This window comes from Amblyomma maculatum, chromosome 7, assembly GCF_055883805.1.
Source record: "Amblyomma maculatum isolate TAMU_Amacu chromosome 7, ASM5588380v1, whole genome shotgun sequence".
Classification (NCBI taxonomy): domain Eukaryota; kingdom Metazoa; phylum Arthropoda; class Arachnida; order Ixodida; family Ixodidae; genus Amblyomma; species Amblyomma maculatum.
The window spans coordinates 42,903,599-42,920,815 of record NC_139350.1 but is presented as its reverse complement, the minus strand read 5'-3'; the positions used below and the strand labels follow the sequence as shown (position 1 = coordinate 42,920,815).

The 17,217-nt window shown below is 39.3% G+C and overlaps 1 long non-coding RNA gene across 1 annotated transcript; it reads right to left on the bottom strand.

Moving 5' to 3' along the window:
• Window positions 1-1,611: 1,611 nt before the first annotated feature.
• LOC146183095 (uncharacterized) lies at window positions 1,612-3,319 on the bottom strand. Its single transcript, XR_014708462.1, has 3 exons — window positions 3,003-3,319; window positions 1,913-1,972; window positions 1,612-1,693 (listed from the first exon to the last, which is right to left on the bottom strand). It is a non-coding gene; the product is annotated as an uncharacterized LOC146183095 (long non-coding RNA).
• Window positions 3,320-17,217: the final 13,898 nt, after the last annotated feature.

The window sequence follows — 17,217 nt, the reverse complement described above, 5'->3', positions numbered from 1 at the left end:
TTAATCATTCTCATAGAGGTAAAGGCTGCATAGATTCAGTGGGTAAAAAGGGATGGATGACAAAATTTCTGCACGCTAGCAGCAGGTCTCCAAAGTTGCAACTTTCTGAAAGGGCAAAAATGGCATTTTCCACCTGTTTTCCACAGGTATTCAATTTGCCCAGCCTTTTTTAGTGCGGCAGCACAAAATGGCCAACAGCCAAATGTATCTTCAATAGAGCAGGAAATAAGAGTGAGTTAAGTGAATATTTTGTATTCTGTAAGTTCCAACTACAATAAAACTTTTCAGATAAATTGCACGGAATGCAGGCAGGCTGCTATGTGTGGTCTATGGTTTAGTTCCACGTCTCCTGATAGGCCATGTAGGTGTATGAATTACGCTAATCAGCAACAAATGTCAATGGTAAAGAAGGTGATAAATCAAAATTAAGAATTGTTTACCAGTCTCGTAACTAACCTGAGTTGAAAACGTGACTGCATGACTCCATTCTCTCTAGTTGCACATCCCAAGCAGTTGCAGGCGGGTGATGGCTTGCATAAATATGCCAGAGCTCAGAGGGTGTGCAGCAGGGCAGTCGACAGGCAAGAAATGGTCTGAAGCCGGATCCACAGAATGCACTGCAGCTTGAGCCACCTTGTCCTTGTCAGTGATGAGTGGTGACATAGAAGAGGGTTCCAAAGTAGCTGCAGGTAAAGTAGACAAGCCTGTATTACAAAAGACTGATCAGCAGTAATAATAGCATTGGCATGCCCTAAATTGCAATCAGATTTGACGAAAAAGTATTCTGAAACATGTAAAAGTAAATTACATATTCAGTTATATAACCACTGACAAAAATATACTCCACAGCGTGCAGAGAGAAACTGGAGCACATTATGCAAATGTTGATGCCCCATTCTGCAGAATATTCCTCCCTTTGCTGAAATATTACAAGCGATAGCTGTTTGATTCCCAGAAAAAAAAATCAGAAATAGTATTTGCCACAAATTCTACTAACTTTTAGCAGGCGCTTTGAAGCTACATGAGTGCCAGTACAACACAGGCATTGCCAGAGTTCTAACACATGCAGATCTTTGTATACTGGACCACAGAAGGAATGAAAAAAAAAAGCCTATTCAAGCCTATTATTTGGTGTTTAAGAAAGTTGTTTTTAAATATCTTGGAAGAAACTGTGGAAGGAAACCAATTGATGAGATGTCATCCATTAAGTTCAAAAAACAATAATGACAGCGTAAAATTCAATTGTGAATATGAAACCTTACTTTCGGTACAAAAAAAAAATAGAGATGTGAATCTCGAACAGTATGAATGGGATCTAAAGAAAATCTAGCAAAGCCAACTTATCAATGGGGCTTGGTATACTTCCTTTAAAAATACGGTGCGTACTTATTTTTATAAAAAATCGTTCTTTATTGCAAGGCATACTATCACACGAAAGAAAGAAAAGAGAATGCGAGCCATAAAACCAAGGAGGTTAAGTTTTCAAAATTTACGGACTAAACAAAAATGAAAAAAATCTAGAGAATATGCATTCCTTTTTTTCTGCTTCTAGAGCGGTTTGTCAATCTTAATCTCAATTTGCTCGCAATACTCATAAAGCGATGTTTTACTTACTACGAAATCCATAGCTTCTGTCGTGCAAGAACAGCTCCAGGAAGAGGCCAATTTGAAGCCATGACTGCGATCGATCGGCCTGTGCCCAAAGCAAGCACAGTACGACAACAAAACAAAAAGAAAATGCTGATTCAAAACCAAACGCAGAAACTGGAAACAAAGAAACTAGCTGGCCTACATTATGACTCTTGTAACAGGCAAATAGAACTGCTCCAAATAGTAGATTTAAGGAAAAGAGCAAAGAAAGTGAACATTTGGACAGAACAAAAAACATAGCAACACTGTAACAGCAACTTACTGCACGCTTTCTGGCCTAGAATCCAAGCTGTTAGCTTCTACTTGAATGCAGAAGCATCACCTGCAAATATCCATTCATTGTAATGCCCACTACCGACAACACAAAATATAAAGGACTGTAGGAAGCAAGTGTAAAAACCATAAGAAAAGCATCACAACCCAAAAGCAAGACTTTACACTCCAGGCAAGTGGATACAAGACCCTCACGATAAAAACAGCTTATGATGCGATTTTGGAATTGGTTTATTGATTCCGCGTACAAACGAGAGGAGGCAGGGACTAAAGGCTATGTGAAAGCCTGACAGAGGTCCCTGCCTCCTCCCCCCCCCCCACAGAAATTAAATATGTAAATCCTGATGGGGAAAAATAACATTGGTTGGGCATAGTAGCCACTCAAAATGGTGCTTTGTAAATTATGCGGTTTAACGTCCCGCAGAGGCAAATGCGATATGATCATACAGGATGGCTAAAGAATATTTTTAGACCTCAGTAAATTCGCTACGCGCACTCACAAGGCACCATACCCCCCATGCGCTTCTCCATTTCACCTCTATCTAACATGCTACCTAGGGATGATCAGCGGAGAGGAAAAGCCGCGATAACGGATGGGAAAGTGGTTTGAGTTCCTACGTCCGCAAAGTGCTAGCGTTATCTCGAAAGTCAGCTAAACATTTTATGTACAAACATACTGTGTTTCCTTTACTTTGCCCCATAACGTGAACTAGCACGAATAGAAACGAGTTTCGAGGCCGAGAGACTTTGACAAATCAGTGCTCATCACCCAACTTCCAAGAAAATTTCGTTTCGTGAACCTCCTGCGCGTAAAGCAAGGAAGCCCAGTACGCTTATATTTTTTTAATTTTTTTTGTAAGGAATGAGTCCCATTTTCTTGCGGCAAATCTGCGAACATAACCGCCGCGACATCCAACTTCATGAGCGATAACATTTTTGCAGTCAGCTGAAATCAAGCGCGTTCCGTTCCCGCCCGTTCTGTCACCTTCCAAAACAAACGACAAACATTGCAGCAATGCGGTAGGCCATTGTTACTGTTCCCGCACTGCCCGCCTCGGAATGTGATTGAATATGCTTACCTTTACAGACGAATGCATGAGCCGTGCACAAAGCTGTTCGCCTTCGCACCACCGATGCCGAACCAACAAGTGTGAGTTCAGTTGGTCACGCAGAAAAACATTTCCACGCCTTCTTCCTTCGAACTACGCTTGAGCAAAACAAAGAGCACGAACACTGAAAACTAACCGGCACGACAAATGCCCGTTTGCCCGAAACATCACCTACCGACGGCACTTCACAGGCGTACACACTTCTGCAACAATTATGCACGCGAAACGCAGCACATTTCACGACGGTTCGCAATCGATGCTGCAGATTAACGGTCGTCGAAACGTGGTCACACCAGCCATGTTGGCGAGAGGAAGGTAGCCTGGGTAACTACCGGCGGCCGCCTGGTGGTGAAATGGTAAAAGCATAGTTCGTTTCTGTTTCAGTTTCGTTACAAAAAATGAAACTTGAGTAGTGTGTTCTGTCTTTTAGTGTTATTTCTAGTGCCGTATTTTGGCATAAAGGCATAATAACGGCAGCAGAAATCAGTGCAATACCCAGGAAATTGCCAGTTGGGGGCAATGTGAAATAACGACCTGCTGCTTGCTTTGCAGTGAGTTTGAAAAGTGCACGTGCCAGTTCAGATGGCATCATTAATACGCTTATCTTTTTCAGGTGATGGATTAGCGAAGCCGAACAAAGTGCACATGAAATTTTGTCGTAGAAAATCAGTAGTTTTGAAAAAGAGGCAACTGTCTGAAATATATAATCGGCAGCACAGTAAATGAAGCCGCAGAATTGGAACCCGAGTAGGAAGTCCGTTGTCTAGGTACTGTGCGCAGCAGTGTCTCGCTATGCGTGCAGGTAATACGGTGCTGAACAAAGCTGCCTGGTAGATGTGCCGACAAAGATTAGAAGACGCAGATAACTCTCTCTTTCTTTTTATAATCAGTACAATTTTTCATGCACTATCTAAACCAGTACTGATTGTATTTTGCTGATGCAAAGGTCATGTGAATGATATGTGCATGCTAACTGCAATGCATTTAAAAAAAAATTGAACTAATCAACTTTCCTAACTGATTAAATATCTATACAAACGTTCAATATTTTCTGTGGTTACCGTCGCTCAATTCCACTTAATTTTTTCGTGATACATATTAAGAACGGCGCTTTGTGACGTGTGCACCATTCGAATATATTATTATTTTTTATTTTATTATTATTTATTGATACTGTCAGCCGTAAGGCCGTTACAGGGTGAATACAAATACATGTAATAAATTGCAGCACGCATTTGTTGCCGCACCCTTTCAGCGCCGTCGTTTGCACCCTTTTGGTAAAGGCCCGTTCTGCACCCTTAACATAGGGCGCATCGGCCGAAATAAGGTGCAATTTTGTAGCGCACCCTTTTTCGCACCTTTAAAGGTGAGATACTGCCAAATAGGGTGTTTCAAGGGTGCGCTATTGGGTGCAAATACGCGGCGCACCCTTTTTTCCACCCTTAAGGGTGAGAAGTTGTTTAGTGTGTAATTACTTCTCAACTTCATTTGCAGGTGCTGCCGACGTTCAAGGACACAAACAGGACAGCTTCATTAAAGCCCAGCTACGCAGCACAAAGAAAACTGCATTAAACCTCTTTTTTGTCTTTTTCGTGCATACTGAAACTGCTCAAAACAGTTGCGCCGAACGAGGCAGGCCACAAAAAGACGTGATACTCGTTATATAACGTCTTCTTTCTTGTAATCTGCCTGGGGCAACACATTGTTTTTACCACTTCACAAAATAAAGAAACAAATAAAATCAAGTTTGCGAAAACATTGGGATGTCTGGTGTAAGGCGCGACTGCCGATATTCTCGAAAGACGCGCCTTCAAGGTAAATTCAAACGGACAATAAACGGCAATCATAGGATTCTCCGTGTAGTGAACGGGGTTTACCGCTGATAAAATGACGTTTTGGAGAAGCCAGGCGAGCATGGCTTTGTCATTCCAGTTCCGCAACAATCTCCATATTCCTGTTAAGGGGCGAATGGTCAGTCAATTAGCGCTCTACACCGATAGTGGTTCATTCAAATCCCGTTTTCTTTCCTGGTTTTGGTCGATTCCCTTGATTTACCGGGTATTGAGAGCTAAACCATAATTAATAAGCTGGCCGAAAGTTCGGTCGCCGTCTACTAAGCAGCTGGTCTCTTACATGGCGGTAAAATGAACACTTTGCGGTACGCACTCGCTGCAAACAACTCTGCAGACACGCGCTCATCGGGATTTTCCAGAGTGCCTTCACTAAATTGCGCTGTTTAGAGGATGACGTCGCAGTTAACGCTAAACAATATAAAGCTTGCAAAGTGGGTGCGGGATTCTGTTATCTGAACGGAGGGTCCTCTAAGCAGCGTGACCTGGCGACAAATAGCAGAAATGTTGTCAATTGGAATAAGAACACATTTAAAAGCTGCCATTCCCGTCGGTTCTGCGGCGCATTGCATTCATACTACTTATATCACAATTCAAAACATGAGTTCGAATCCTCTGAGTGCAATGGTCTAAATTTTTTTTTAGAATTCACTCTTTCAAATGAATCACTGACATCTTTCTAGCCTGTGTTCTAATATGGTTATATTATGCAATTACCTTTACCGTATTAATTTCCAGCCTTCAGTGAGTGTATATTACGTTAAATATAGTGCAGGCTCTGAAGTAAAAGAATCGTTGAACGAAAAATTATGAATATACAAAGTATGTAAATCTATCAACATTGTTATCTTAGGCTGCACGAACAGTTGGCATATGAAGCGGGAAATTTTAAACCATCGACCAGACACTAACTCATTCATGAGGCTTTAAACCGGAAACATTTTTAGCATTAAAAAGGGATGATTTAATGCAAAAATAAAAGAAACTGTCTAATATGATCGTCTGGCAACTATGAAAGCAGAAATTCAAATCTAGAACAGAAATATCAATGTCTGACAACATAATTAGAACAACAGTGACACAATCAGGTGGAGTTTTTTTTTTGTATCAAATATAGTACAGGCTCTGAAGTAAAAGAATCGTTAAATCAAAAATTATGAATATACAAAGTATGTAAATCTATCAACCTTCTTATCTTAGGCTGCATGAACAGTTATAAACTATGAAGCAGCAAATTTTCAACCACCAACCAGACACTAACTCATTCATGAGGCTTTAAACCGGAAACATTTTTAGCATTAAAAAGGGATGTTTTAATGCAAAAATAAAAGAAACTGTCTAATATGATCATCTGGCAACTATGAAAGCAGAAATTCAAATCTAGAAAAGAAATATCAATGTCTGACAACATAATTAGAACAACAGTGACACAATCAGGTGGAGTTTTTTTTGTATCAAAATATAGTGCAGGCTCTGAAGTAAAAGAATCGTTAAACCAAAAATTCTGAATATACAAATTATGTAAATCCATCGACCTTGTTATCTTAGGCTGCACGAACAGTTGGCAACTCAGTTCAGTTCAGGCGTTCAGTCGTGTCCAACTCTTCGTGACCCTATGGACCATGTCACGCCACGCTTTCCGGTTTCTCACTATCTTCTTAACATCACATAGCTTCATCTCCAATGCCTCGAGAATGCCATCTAACCATCGCGTTCGCTGCCTACCCCTTCTCCGGCGACCCTCAACCTTTCCCAACATCAAATCTTTCGCCAGCGACTCCTCTCTTCTCATCAGATGACCAAAGTAGCTGAGCTTTAACTTTAGAATTTGACCCTCCAATGAGCAGTCAGGGTTTATGGTCGACAATATCGACTAATTTGATCTTCTGGCAGTCCAAGGAACTCTTAAGAGTCTTCGCCAGCACCACAATTCAAACGCATCAATTCTTCGACGGTCAGCCTTTTTCACAGTCCAACTCTCGCACCCATACATCACAACTGGAAAGACCTTAGCACGGGTTATACGGATCTTGGTTGGCAGACTAATGTCTCTGCTCTTTACTAGGCGGTCAAGGCTAACCATTGCTCTCTTTCCCAGAAGCAGGCGTCTCCTAATTTCATGGCTGCAGTCTCCTTCCGAGGTAATCTTGGCGCCCAAGAACAGAAAATCTGTCACAGCTTCCACTTCTTGTCCATTGATGCTCCAGGACTTGATAGGGCAAGACGCCATGATCTTCGTCTTTTTAATGTTCAGTTTAAGCCCAAACTTCTCACTCTCTTCTTGTACGCGCATCAGAAGTCTCTTGAGTTCCACTTCACTTTCTGCCATTAAAGTGGTATCATCCACATATCTAAGGTTGTTGATACGTTTTCCAGCAATCTTCACTCCAGCTGAAGACTCGTCAAGACCGGCCTTCCTCATGATGCACTCTGCATATAGTTTAAATAGGCAGGGCGACAGTATGCAGCCTTGCCTCACCCCTTTCTCAATCGGAAACCAATCAGTAAGACCATGCCCAGTTCTGACTGTGGCCTCTTGCCCTTCATAAAGGTTCCTGAGGAGACAGATGAGGTGAATTGGAACTCCCATCTCTTGGAGAGCTTGCCACAATCTGCTGTGATCTACGCAGTCAAACGCTTTCGCATAATCAATAAAGCAGAAGTAAATGGGTTTCTGGAATTCTCTTGCTTTTTCCATGATCCAGCGAAGGTTGGCAATTTGGTCTCTAGTTCCTCTGCCCTTGCGAAACCCAGCTTGCACGTCCGGAAGCTCCCGATCCACATACTGCTGCAGCCTACCTTGCAGGATTTTTAACATCACCTTGCTAGCATGCGAAATAAGCGCGATCGTGCGGTAGTTGGAACAATCTTTGGCACTGCCTTTCTTTGGAATGGGGATGTAAACTGACCTCCTCCAATCCTGTGTCCACTGCAGGGTTGTCCAAATCTTTTGAAATAATGTAAGCAGTGTGTTTACAGCGTCGTGGTTGAGGTTTTGAAGCAACTCAGCTGGAATACCATCAATTCCGCTAGCTTTGTTCTTAGCAAGGCTGGCTAAGGCCCATTCAACTTCACTCTTCAGGATGCCCGGCTCGAGATCAGTAATCACAACCGTCCTATGTTGGGTTTGCACATCCGGGTCCTTCTTGTACAGTTCTTCTGTGTATTCCTGCCACCTCTTCTTTATCTCTGAGGCTTCAGTGAGGTCCTTGCCTCGTTTGTCCTTTATCACGCCCAGCTTAGCACAGAAGCTTCCTTTGATATCTTTGATTGTCTTATACAGAGCTCTTGTGTTCCTTAATTGGCTGTTGTCCTCAACTGCTTGACACTGTATGTTCAGGAAGGCATTCTTATCTCTCCTTGCTATTTTCTGAAAATCCGCATTGAGAACCTTGTATCTTTCTCTTTCCCCCATACCTTTTGCCATCCTCCTTTCCTCAGCTATTTGCAAAGCCTCTTCAGATAACCAGTTTGCTTTTTTGCATTTCTTTTGCTTTGGAACTACCTTAGTAGCAACTTCTTGTATTATATCACGAACATCAGTCCACATCTCTTCGGGCTCTTTGTCTTCTAGATCTAATTCTTGAAATCGATTCCTCACTTCCACAGCATATTCTAATGGAATCTGATCCAGATCATACCTGAAAGGCCTTCTAGTTTTCTGCGTTTTCCTCAATCGAAGCTTAATTTTGGCAACAAGAAGCTGATGATCGGTGCCACAATCGGCCCCAGGCCTTGTTTTTACTGCTTGTATAGCGCTTCTCCATCTCTGCCGGCAAATAATATAATCGATCTGATTCCTGTACAGACCGTCCGGTGAAATCCATGTGTACAGGCGCCTCTTGTGCTGTTGAAAATGAGTATTCGCTATAGTCAGGTTGTTTTCTTGACAGAACTCTACTAGCCTCTGCCCAGCTTCATTTGGCTCACCAAGACCGAACTTGCCTGTAATTCCGGATATTTCTTCACTCCTATGAGAAAAACGACGTCTGATGATGGGGTGCGGTCTAAAAGGCATTGTAGGTCTGCATAAAATCTCTCAACGTCAGCTTCTTCAGCAGCAGTGATCGGTGCATAGACTTGGATACCTGTTATGTTGACTTGGATAACTGTTATGTTGAAAGGGTGACCTTGGATCCGAAGTGAAATCATTCGGTCGTTTTTGGGGTTGTACCCTAGCACTGCTTCGCCCATTCTTCTGTTTACTATGAGAGCGACCCCATTCCTTCTCTTGGATTCGTGCCCACAATAAAAGACATAATGGTCGCCGGAGTTAAATTCTCCCATTCCGGTCCACTTGAGCTCGCTGATACCCAAGATATCAATGTTGAATCTGTCCATTTCTCGCTTGACGATATCCAGTTTACCTTGCGTCATAGATCTTACATTCCATGTTGCTATGTGATATATCTCCTTGCAACATCGGACTTTCCGGTCGCTTCCCGACACGTCCACAACTGAGCGTCCTTTTGGCTTTAGCCCAGCCGCTTCATTCGTCCTGGAGCTACTAGGAATCGCCCTTTGTTCATCCCCAGTAACATGTGGGACGCCTTCCAACCTGGGGGGCTCATCTTCCGGCGCCATATCGAAGCGGCAAATTTTAAACCACTGACCAGACACTAACTCATTCATGAGGCTTTAAACTGGAAACATTTTTAGCTTTAAAAAGGGATGTTTTAATGCAAAAATAAAAGAAACTGTCTAATATGATCATCTGGCAACTATGAAAGCAGAAATTCAAATCTAGAACAGAAATATGAATGTCTGACAACATAACTAGAACAACAGTGACACAATCAGGTGGCGTTTTTTTTGTATCAAAATATAGCGCAGGCTCTGAAGTAAAAGAATCGTTGAACCAAAAATTATGAATATACAAAGTATGTAAATCCATCAAGCTTGTTATCTTAGGCTGTACGAACAGTTGGCAACTATGAATCGGCAAATTTTAAACCACTGACCAGACACTAACTCATTCATGAGGCTTTAAACTGGAAACATTTTTAGCATTAAAAAGGGATGTTTTACTGCAAAAATAAAAGAAACTGTCTAATATGATCATCTGACAACTATGAAAGCAGAAATTCAAATCTAGAACAGAAATATCCATGTCTGACAACATAACTAGAACAACAGTGACACAATCAGGTGGAGTTTTTTTTATCAAAATATAGTGCAGGCTCTGAAGTAAAAGAATCATTAAACCAAAAATTATGAATATACAAAGTATGTAAATCCATCAACCCTGTTATCTTAGGCTGCACGAACAGTTGGCAACTATGAAGCGGCAAATTTTAAACCACTGACCAGACACTAACTCATTCATGAGGCTTTAAACTGGAAACATTTTTAGCATTAAAAAGGGATGTTCTAATGCAAAAATAAAAGAAACTGTCTAATATGATCATCTGGCAACTATGAAAGCAGAAATTCAAATCTAGAACAGAAATATGAATGTCTGACAACATAACTAGAACAACAGTGACACAATCAGGTGGAGTTTTTTTTTTGTATCAAAATATAGTGCAGGCTCAGAAGTAAAAGAATCGTTGAACCAAAAATTATGAATGTACAAAGTATGTAAATCTATCAACCTTGTTATCTTAGGCTGCACGAACAGTTGGCAACTATGAAGTGGGAAATTTTAAACCATCGACCAGACACTAACTCATTCATGAGGCTTTAAACCGGAAACATTTTTGCATTAAAAAGGGATGTTTTAATGCAAAAATAAAAGAAACTGTCTAATATGATCATCTGGCAACTATGAAAGCAGAAATTCAAATCTAGAACAGAAATATCAATGTCTGACAACATAATTAGAGCAACAGTGACACAATCAGGTGGAGTTTTTTTTTGTATCAAAATATAGTACAGGATTTGAAGTAAAAGAATCGTTAAATCAAAAGTTATGAAGATACAATGTATGTAAATCTATCAACCTTGTTATCTTAGGCTGCATGAACAGTTGGAAACCATGAAGCGGCAAATTTTAAACCATCGACCAGACACTAACTCATTCATGAGGCTCTAAACCGGAAACATTTTTAGCATTAAAAAGGGATGATTTAATGCAAAAATAAAAGAAACTGTCTAATATGATCATCTGGCAGCTATGAAAGCAGAAATTCAAATCTAGAACTGAAATATCAATGTCTGACAACATAATTAGAACAACAGTCACACAATCAGGTGGAGTTTTTTTTGTATCAAATATAGTACAGGCTCTGAAGTAAAAGAATCGTTAAATCAAAAATTATGAATATACAAAGTATGTAAATCTATCAACCTTGTTATCTTAGGTTGCACGAACAGTTATAAACTATGAAGCAGCAAATTTTCAACCACCAACCAGACACTAACTCATTCATGAGGCTTTAAACTGGAAACATTTTTAGCATTAAAAAGGGATTTTTACTGCAAAAATAAAAGAAACTGTCCAATGTGATCATCTGACAACTATGAAAGCAGAAATTCAAATCTAGAACAGAAATATCCATGTCTGACAACATAACTAGAACAACAGTGACACAATCAGATGGAGCTTTTTTTATCAAAATATAGTGCAGGCTCTGAAGTAAAAGAATCAATAAACCAAAAATTATGAATATACAAAGTATGTAAATCTAGCAACCTTGTTATCTTAAGCTGCACAAACAGTTGGCAACCATGAAGCAGGAAATTTTAAACCATCGACCAGACACTAACTCATTCATGAGGCTTTAAACCGGAAACATTTTTAGCATTAAAAAGGGATGTTTTAATGCAAAAATAAAAGAAACTGTCTAATATGATCATCTGGCAAATATAAAAGCAGAAATTCAAATCTAGAAAAGAAATATCAATGTCTGACAACATAATTAGAGCAACAGTGACACAATCAGGCGGAGTATTTTTTTGTATCAAAATATAGTGCAGGCTCTGAAGTAAAAGAATCGTTAAATCAAAAATTATGAATATACAAAGTATGTAAATCTATCAACCTTGTTATCAGGCTGCACGAACAGTTGGCAACTATGAAACGGCAAATTTTAATCCACTGACCAGACACTAACTCATTCATGAGGCTTTAAACTGGAAACATTTTTAGCATTAAGAAGGGATGTTTTAACGCAAAAATAAAAGAAACTGTCTAATATGATCATCTGGCAACTATGAAAGCAGAAATTCAAATCTAGAACAGAAATATGAATGTCTGACAACATAACTAGAACAACAGTGACACAATCAGGTGGAGTTTTTTTTGTATCAAAATATAGTACAGGCTCTGAAGTAAAAGAATCGTTAAATCAAAAATTATGAATATACAAAGTATGTAAATCTATCAACCTTGTTATCTTAGGCTGCATGAACAGTTGGAAACTATGAAGCGGCAAATTTTAAACCATCGACCAGACACTAACTCATTCATGAGGCTTTAAACCGGAAACATTTTTAGCATTAAAAAGGGATGATTTAATGCAAAAATAAAAGAAACTGTCTAATATGATCATCTGGCAACTATGAAAGCAGAAATTCAAATCTAGAAAAGAAATATCAATGTCTGACAACATAATTAGAACAACAGTGACACAATCAGGTGACGTTTTTTTTATATCAAATATAGTACAGGTTTTGAAGTAAAAGAATCGTTAAATCAAAAATTATGAATATACAAAGTATGTAAATCTATCAACCTTGTTATCTTAGGCTGCACGAACAGTTGGAAACTATGAAGCAGCAAATTTTCAACCACCAACCAGACACTAACTCATTCATGAGGCTTTAAACTGGAAACATTTTTAGCATTAAAAAGGGATTTTTACTGCAAAAATAAAAGAAACTGTCTAATGTGATCATCTGACAACTATGAAAGCAGAAATTCAAATCTAGAACAGAAATATCCATGTCTGACAACATAACTAGAACAACAGTGACACAATCAGATGGAGTTTTTTTTATCAAAATATAGTGCAGGCTCTGAAGTAAAAGAATCATTAAACCAAAAATTATGAATATACAAAGTATGTAAATCTATCAACCTTGTTATCTTAAGCTGCACGAACAGTTGGCAACCATGAAGCGGGAAATTTTAAACCATCGACCAGACACTAACTTATTCATGAGGCTTTAAACCGGAGACATTTTTGCATTAAAAAGGGATGCTTTAAAGCAAAAATAATAGAAACTGTCTAATATGATCATCTTTCAACTATGAAAGCAGAAATTCAAATCTAGAACAGAAATATCAATGTCTGACAACATAATTCGAACAACAGTGACACAATCAGGTGGAGTTTTTTTTTCTATCAAAATATAGTGCAGGCTCTGAAGTAAAAGAATCGTTAAACCAAAAATTATGAATATACAAAGTATGTAAATCTAGGAACCTTGTTATCTTAAGCTGCACGAACAGTTGGCAACCATGAAGCGGGAAATTTTAAACCACTGACCAGACACTAACTCATTCATGAGGCTTTAAACCGGAAACATTTTTAGCATTAAAAGGGGATGTTTTAATGCAAAAATAAAAGAAACTGTCTAATATGATCATCTGGCAACTATGAAAGCAGAGATTCAAATCTAGAACAGAAATATGAATGTCTGACAACATAACTAGAACAACAGTGACACAATCAGGTGGAGTTTTTTTTGTATCAAAATATAGTGCAGGCTCTGAAGTAAAAGAATCGTTAAATCAAAAATTATGAATATACAAAGTATGTAAATCTATCAACCTTGTTATCTTAGGCTGCATGAACAGTTGGAAACCATGAAGCGGCAAATTTTAAACCATCGACCAGACACTAACTCATTCATGAGACTCTAAACCGGAAACATTTTTAGCATTAAAAAGGGATGATTTAATGCAAAAATAAAAGAAACTGTCTAATATGATCATCTGGCAGCTATGAAAGCAGAAATTCAAATCTAGAACTGAAATATCAATGTCTGACAACATAATTAGAACAACAGTGACACAATCAGGTGGAGTTTTTTTTTGTATCAAATATAGTACAGGCTCTGAAGTAAAAGAATCGTAAATCAAAAATTATGAATATACAAAGTATGTAAATCTATCAACCTTGTTATCTTAGCTGCACGAACAGTTATAAACTATGAAGCAGCAAATTTTCAACCACCAACCAGACACTAACTCATTCATGAGGCTTTAAACTGGAAACATTTTTAGCATTAAAAAGGGATTTTTACTGCAAAAATAAAAGAAACTGTCTAATATGATCATCTGACAACTATGAAAGCAGAAATTCAAATCTAGAACAGAAATATCCATGTCTGACAACATAACTAGAACAACAGTGACACAATCAGATGGAGTTTTTTTATCAAAATATAGTGCAGGCTCTGAAGTAAAAGAATCGTTAAACCAGAAATTATGAATATACAAAGTATGTAAATCTAGCAACCTTGTTATCTTAAGCTGCACGAACAGTTGGCTACTATGAAGCGGGAAATTTTAAACCATCGACCAGACACTAACTCATTCATGAGGCTTTAAACCGGAAACATTTTTAGCATTAAGAAGGGATGTTTTAATGCAAAAATAAAAGAAACTGTCTAATATGGTCATCTGGCAAATATAAAAGCAGAAATTCAAATCTAGAAAAGAAATATCAATGTCTGACAACATCATTAGAACAACAGTGACACAATCAGGCGGAGTTTTTTTTTGTATCAAAATATAGTGCAGGCTCTGAAGTAAAAGAATCGTTGAACCAAAAATTATGAATATACAAAGTATGTAAATCTATCAACCTTGTTATCTTAGGCTGCACGAACAGTTGGCAACTATGAAGCGGGAAATTTTAAACCATCGACCAGAGACTGACTCCAAGGTCAATGTACAACTGGTCGCGCAACTTGGAAGAAAACGCGTGCAGCTGCCTACTGCCAGCGGCATCAACTCGATGATGAGGGCTCCTGCGAACTGTGAGGCAAATTACTAGCGCACAGAAAATAAGATCTGCCAGAACTCCAAAGAATTAGAAAGTAAACATAATATTCTCGCTCAGGAATGAATGCAGTTTTTGTTTCTTGCGTAAGAAAAAACGTGTTACCTTTTTAATAATATTTTAACTTGTTTCTAACGGCCTCTCTCGGCCACTTATTATCCGCTGCGTAGTTGCCCGAAGCTCAGATGGCTCAGATATGGCTCAGACCAAAGCTTTTTACATCCGCGGGTGCGTCATCGGCCCCGGTTCAACGTTCATCGTTGCGTGCTGCGTACAGAGTGGGTTATCTGTAACAAACAGTCAGTATTTTATTATGCTGGTTGTGGTAGAGCTTTACAGCAAGGCGAAGACTGTCAGTGCTCGATGAGAAACTGATTGCCGCTGCATGTGCTCATTTCCGGACGATGGGACAATGCTGCGTCACAGCTCGGCGGCTCGGCTCGGCCTCCCAGACACGTCGCAAAAGTGGTGGCTTGTTTTACGGATACACGTCTGCATGAGCGGCGTATCGCTGCATGTTTTAATTGAGCGGTGAAGGTGAGACTTTATTGCCCCCAAGACGCGTGTCCCATTGCTCAAAGCCTTCCGTTCCGCACCCTTTGCTGCGTGTTTTGCTTACTGCGTCGTATTACCGCACCAACGTTCGCCGAACGTGCTTTAGCTGTTATCACAGTGATGTTCCTATTGTCAGTGGGATCTTTCTCATGAACATGTTAAATGCTTAAGTTGTAAATTTGTAACCTCACATTGACTCCTCTCAGTGGCAAATGAAGCGCGAGTAAAATAATGGAATCGTGAACAGGGCGAGATTTATTGGAGCGAAGCTATATATCGTAGATATTTTCACTTCTCAGACGCATTAACTTCTAAATACTAGCAATCCCAATTTGAATTGCTTACCTAAGCTCTTACAGGTTGGCGTTCTAGCGTTAGCGTTAGTTATTCCGTTCATTTGTTTTTGTTGTTCTTTGACACTGATATGTACTTTGTTTGTTAGCAAGATTTTTTACCCTTTTATAATCTCACCGCGTCTCGTTAGGAGACCTACGCTGAGGTCATTTTGTTATCACGAGGATTTCATGAAGACCGTGACGAATGAGCGGTGGTCGCTTTCCTACACTTAAAGATTTCATTGTCGTGAAGCGTCTATGTAAGTAATCGTGAATTAATAAAGCCTGGCTTTCTATGCAGCACAGCTTCACTCATTTATGCCCTTAGTGAAATGCCTCAAGCCATGTGATTCTATCCATGTGCTTGCCGAATTCACTTGAAGGCCTGTGCTCACAAACGTGCCCGAAGAAATAAGCCCCAGAATGCGTTTACATGACGCGCGACGAAAGACTAGGCTAACGACGACGGAGGCAGAACGATGTTATGATAAGGTGGTTAAAGATGCCGTAACATTTCAGTTAACGTAAAACTTGACTGTAGAAATCGATGTCAAGTAAAGTTGGCTGAACAGTTACGGTGTCCATTTTTCTGCCTTATCCGAGCATCGTTCTGCCTCCGTCGTTGTTGGCCTTCTTTTCCGTTCATAATTAGAAAGGCGATCAAATTCCCCGCCAAAAGTACGTCCCTGTGACGTCACAAGCAACGTCACGTGTTTGTTGTGCCTCACAGTTCGCAGGGGGCGCTGGGAAACTAAAGCCTCGCTCAGAGTCGACACGCAGGCGTCTATGGGAGTTACGCTACCATTTGTTCTTCTACCATGCTAACTCATTCATGAGGCTTTAAACCGGAAACATTTTTGCATTAAAAAGGGATGTTTTAATGCAAAAATAAAAGAAACTGTCTAATATGATCATCTGGCAACTATGAAAGCAGAAATTCAAATCTAGAACAGAAATATCAATGTCTAACAACATAATTAGAACAACAGTGACACAATCAGGTGGAGTTTTTTTTTGTATCAAAATATAGTACAGGATCTGAAGTAAAAGAATCGTTAAATAAAAAATTATGAATATACAAAGTATGTAAATCTATCAACCTTGTTATCTTAGGCTGCATGAACAGTTGGAAACCATGAAGCGGCAAATTTTAAACCATCGACCAGACACTAACTCATTCATGAGGCTTTAAACCGGAAACATTTTTGGCATTAAAAAGGGATGATTTAATGCAAAAATAAAAGAAACTGTCTAATATGATCATCTGGCAACTATGAAAGCAGAAATTCAAATCTAGAACAGAAATATCAATGTCTGACAACATAATTAGAACAACAGTGACACAATCAGGTGGAGTTTTTTTTTGTATCAAATATAGTACAGGCTCTGAAGTAAAAGAATCGTTAAATCAAAAATTATGAATATACAAAGTATGTAAATCTATCAACCTTGTTATCTTAGGTTGCACGAACAGTTATAAACTATGAAGCAG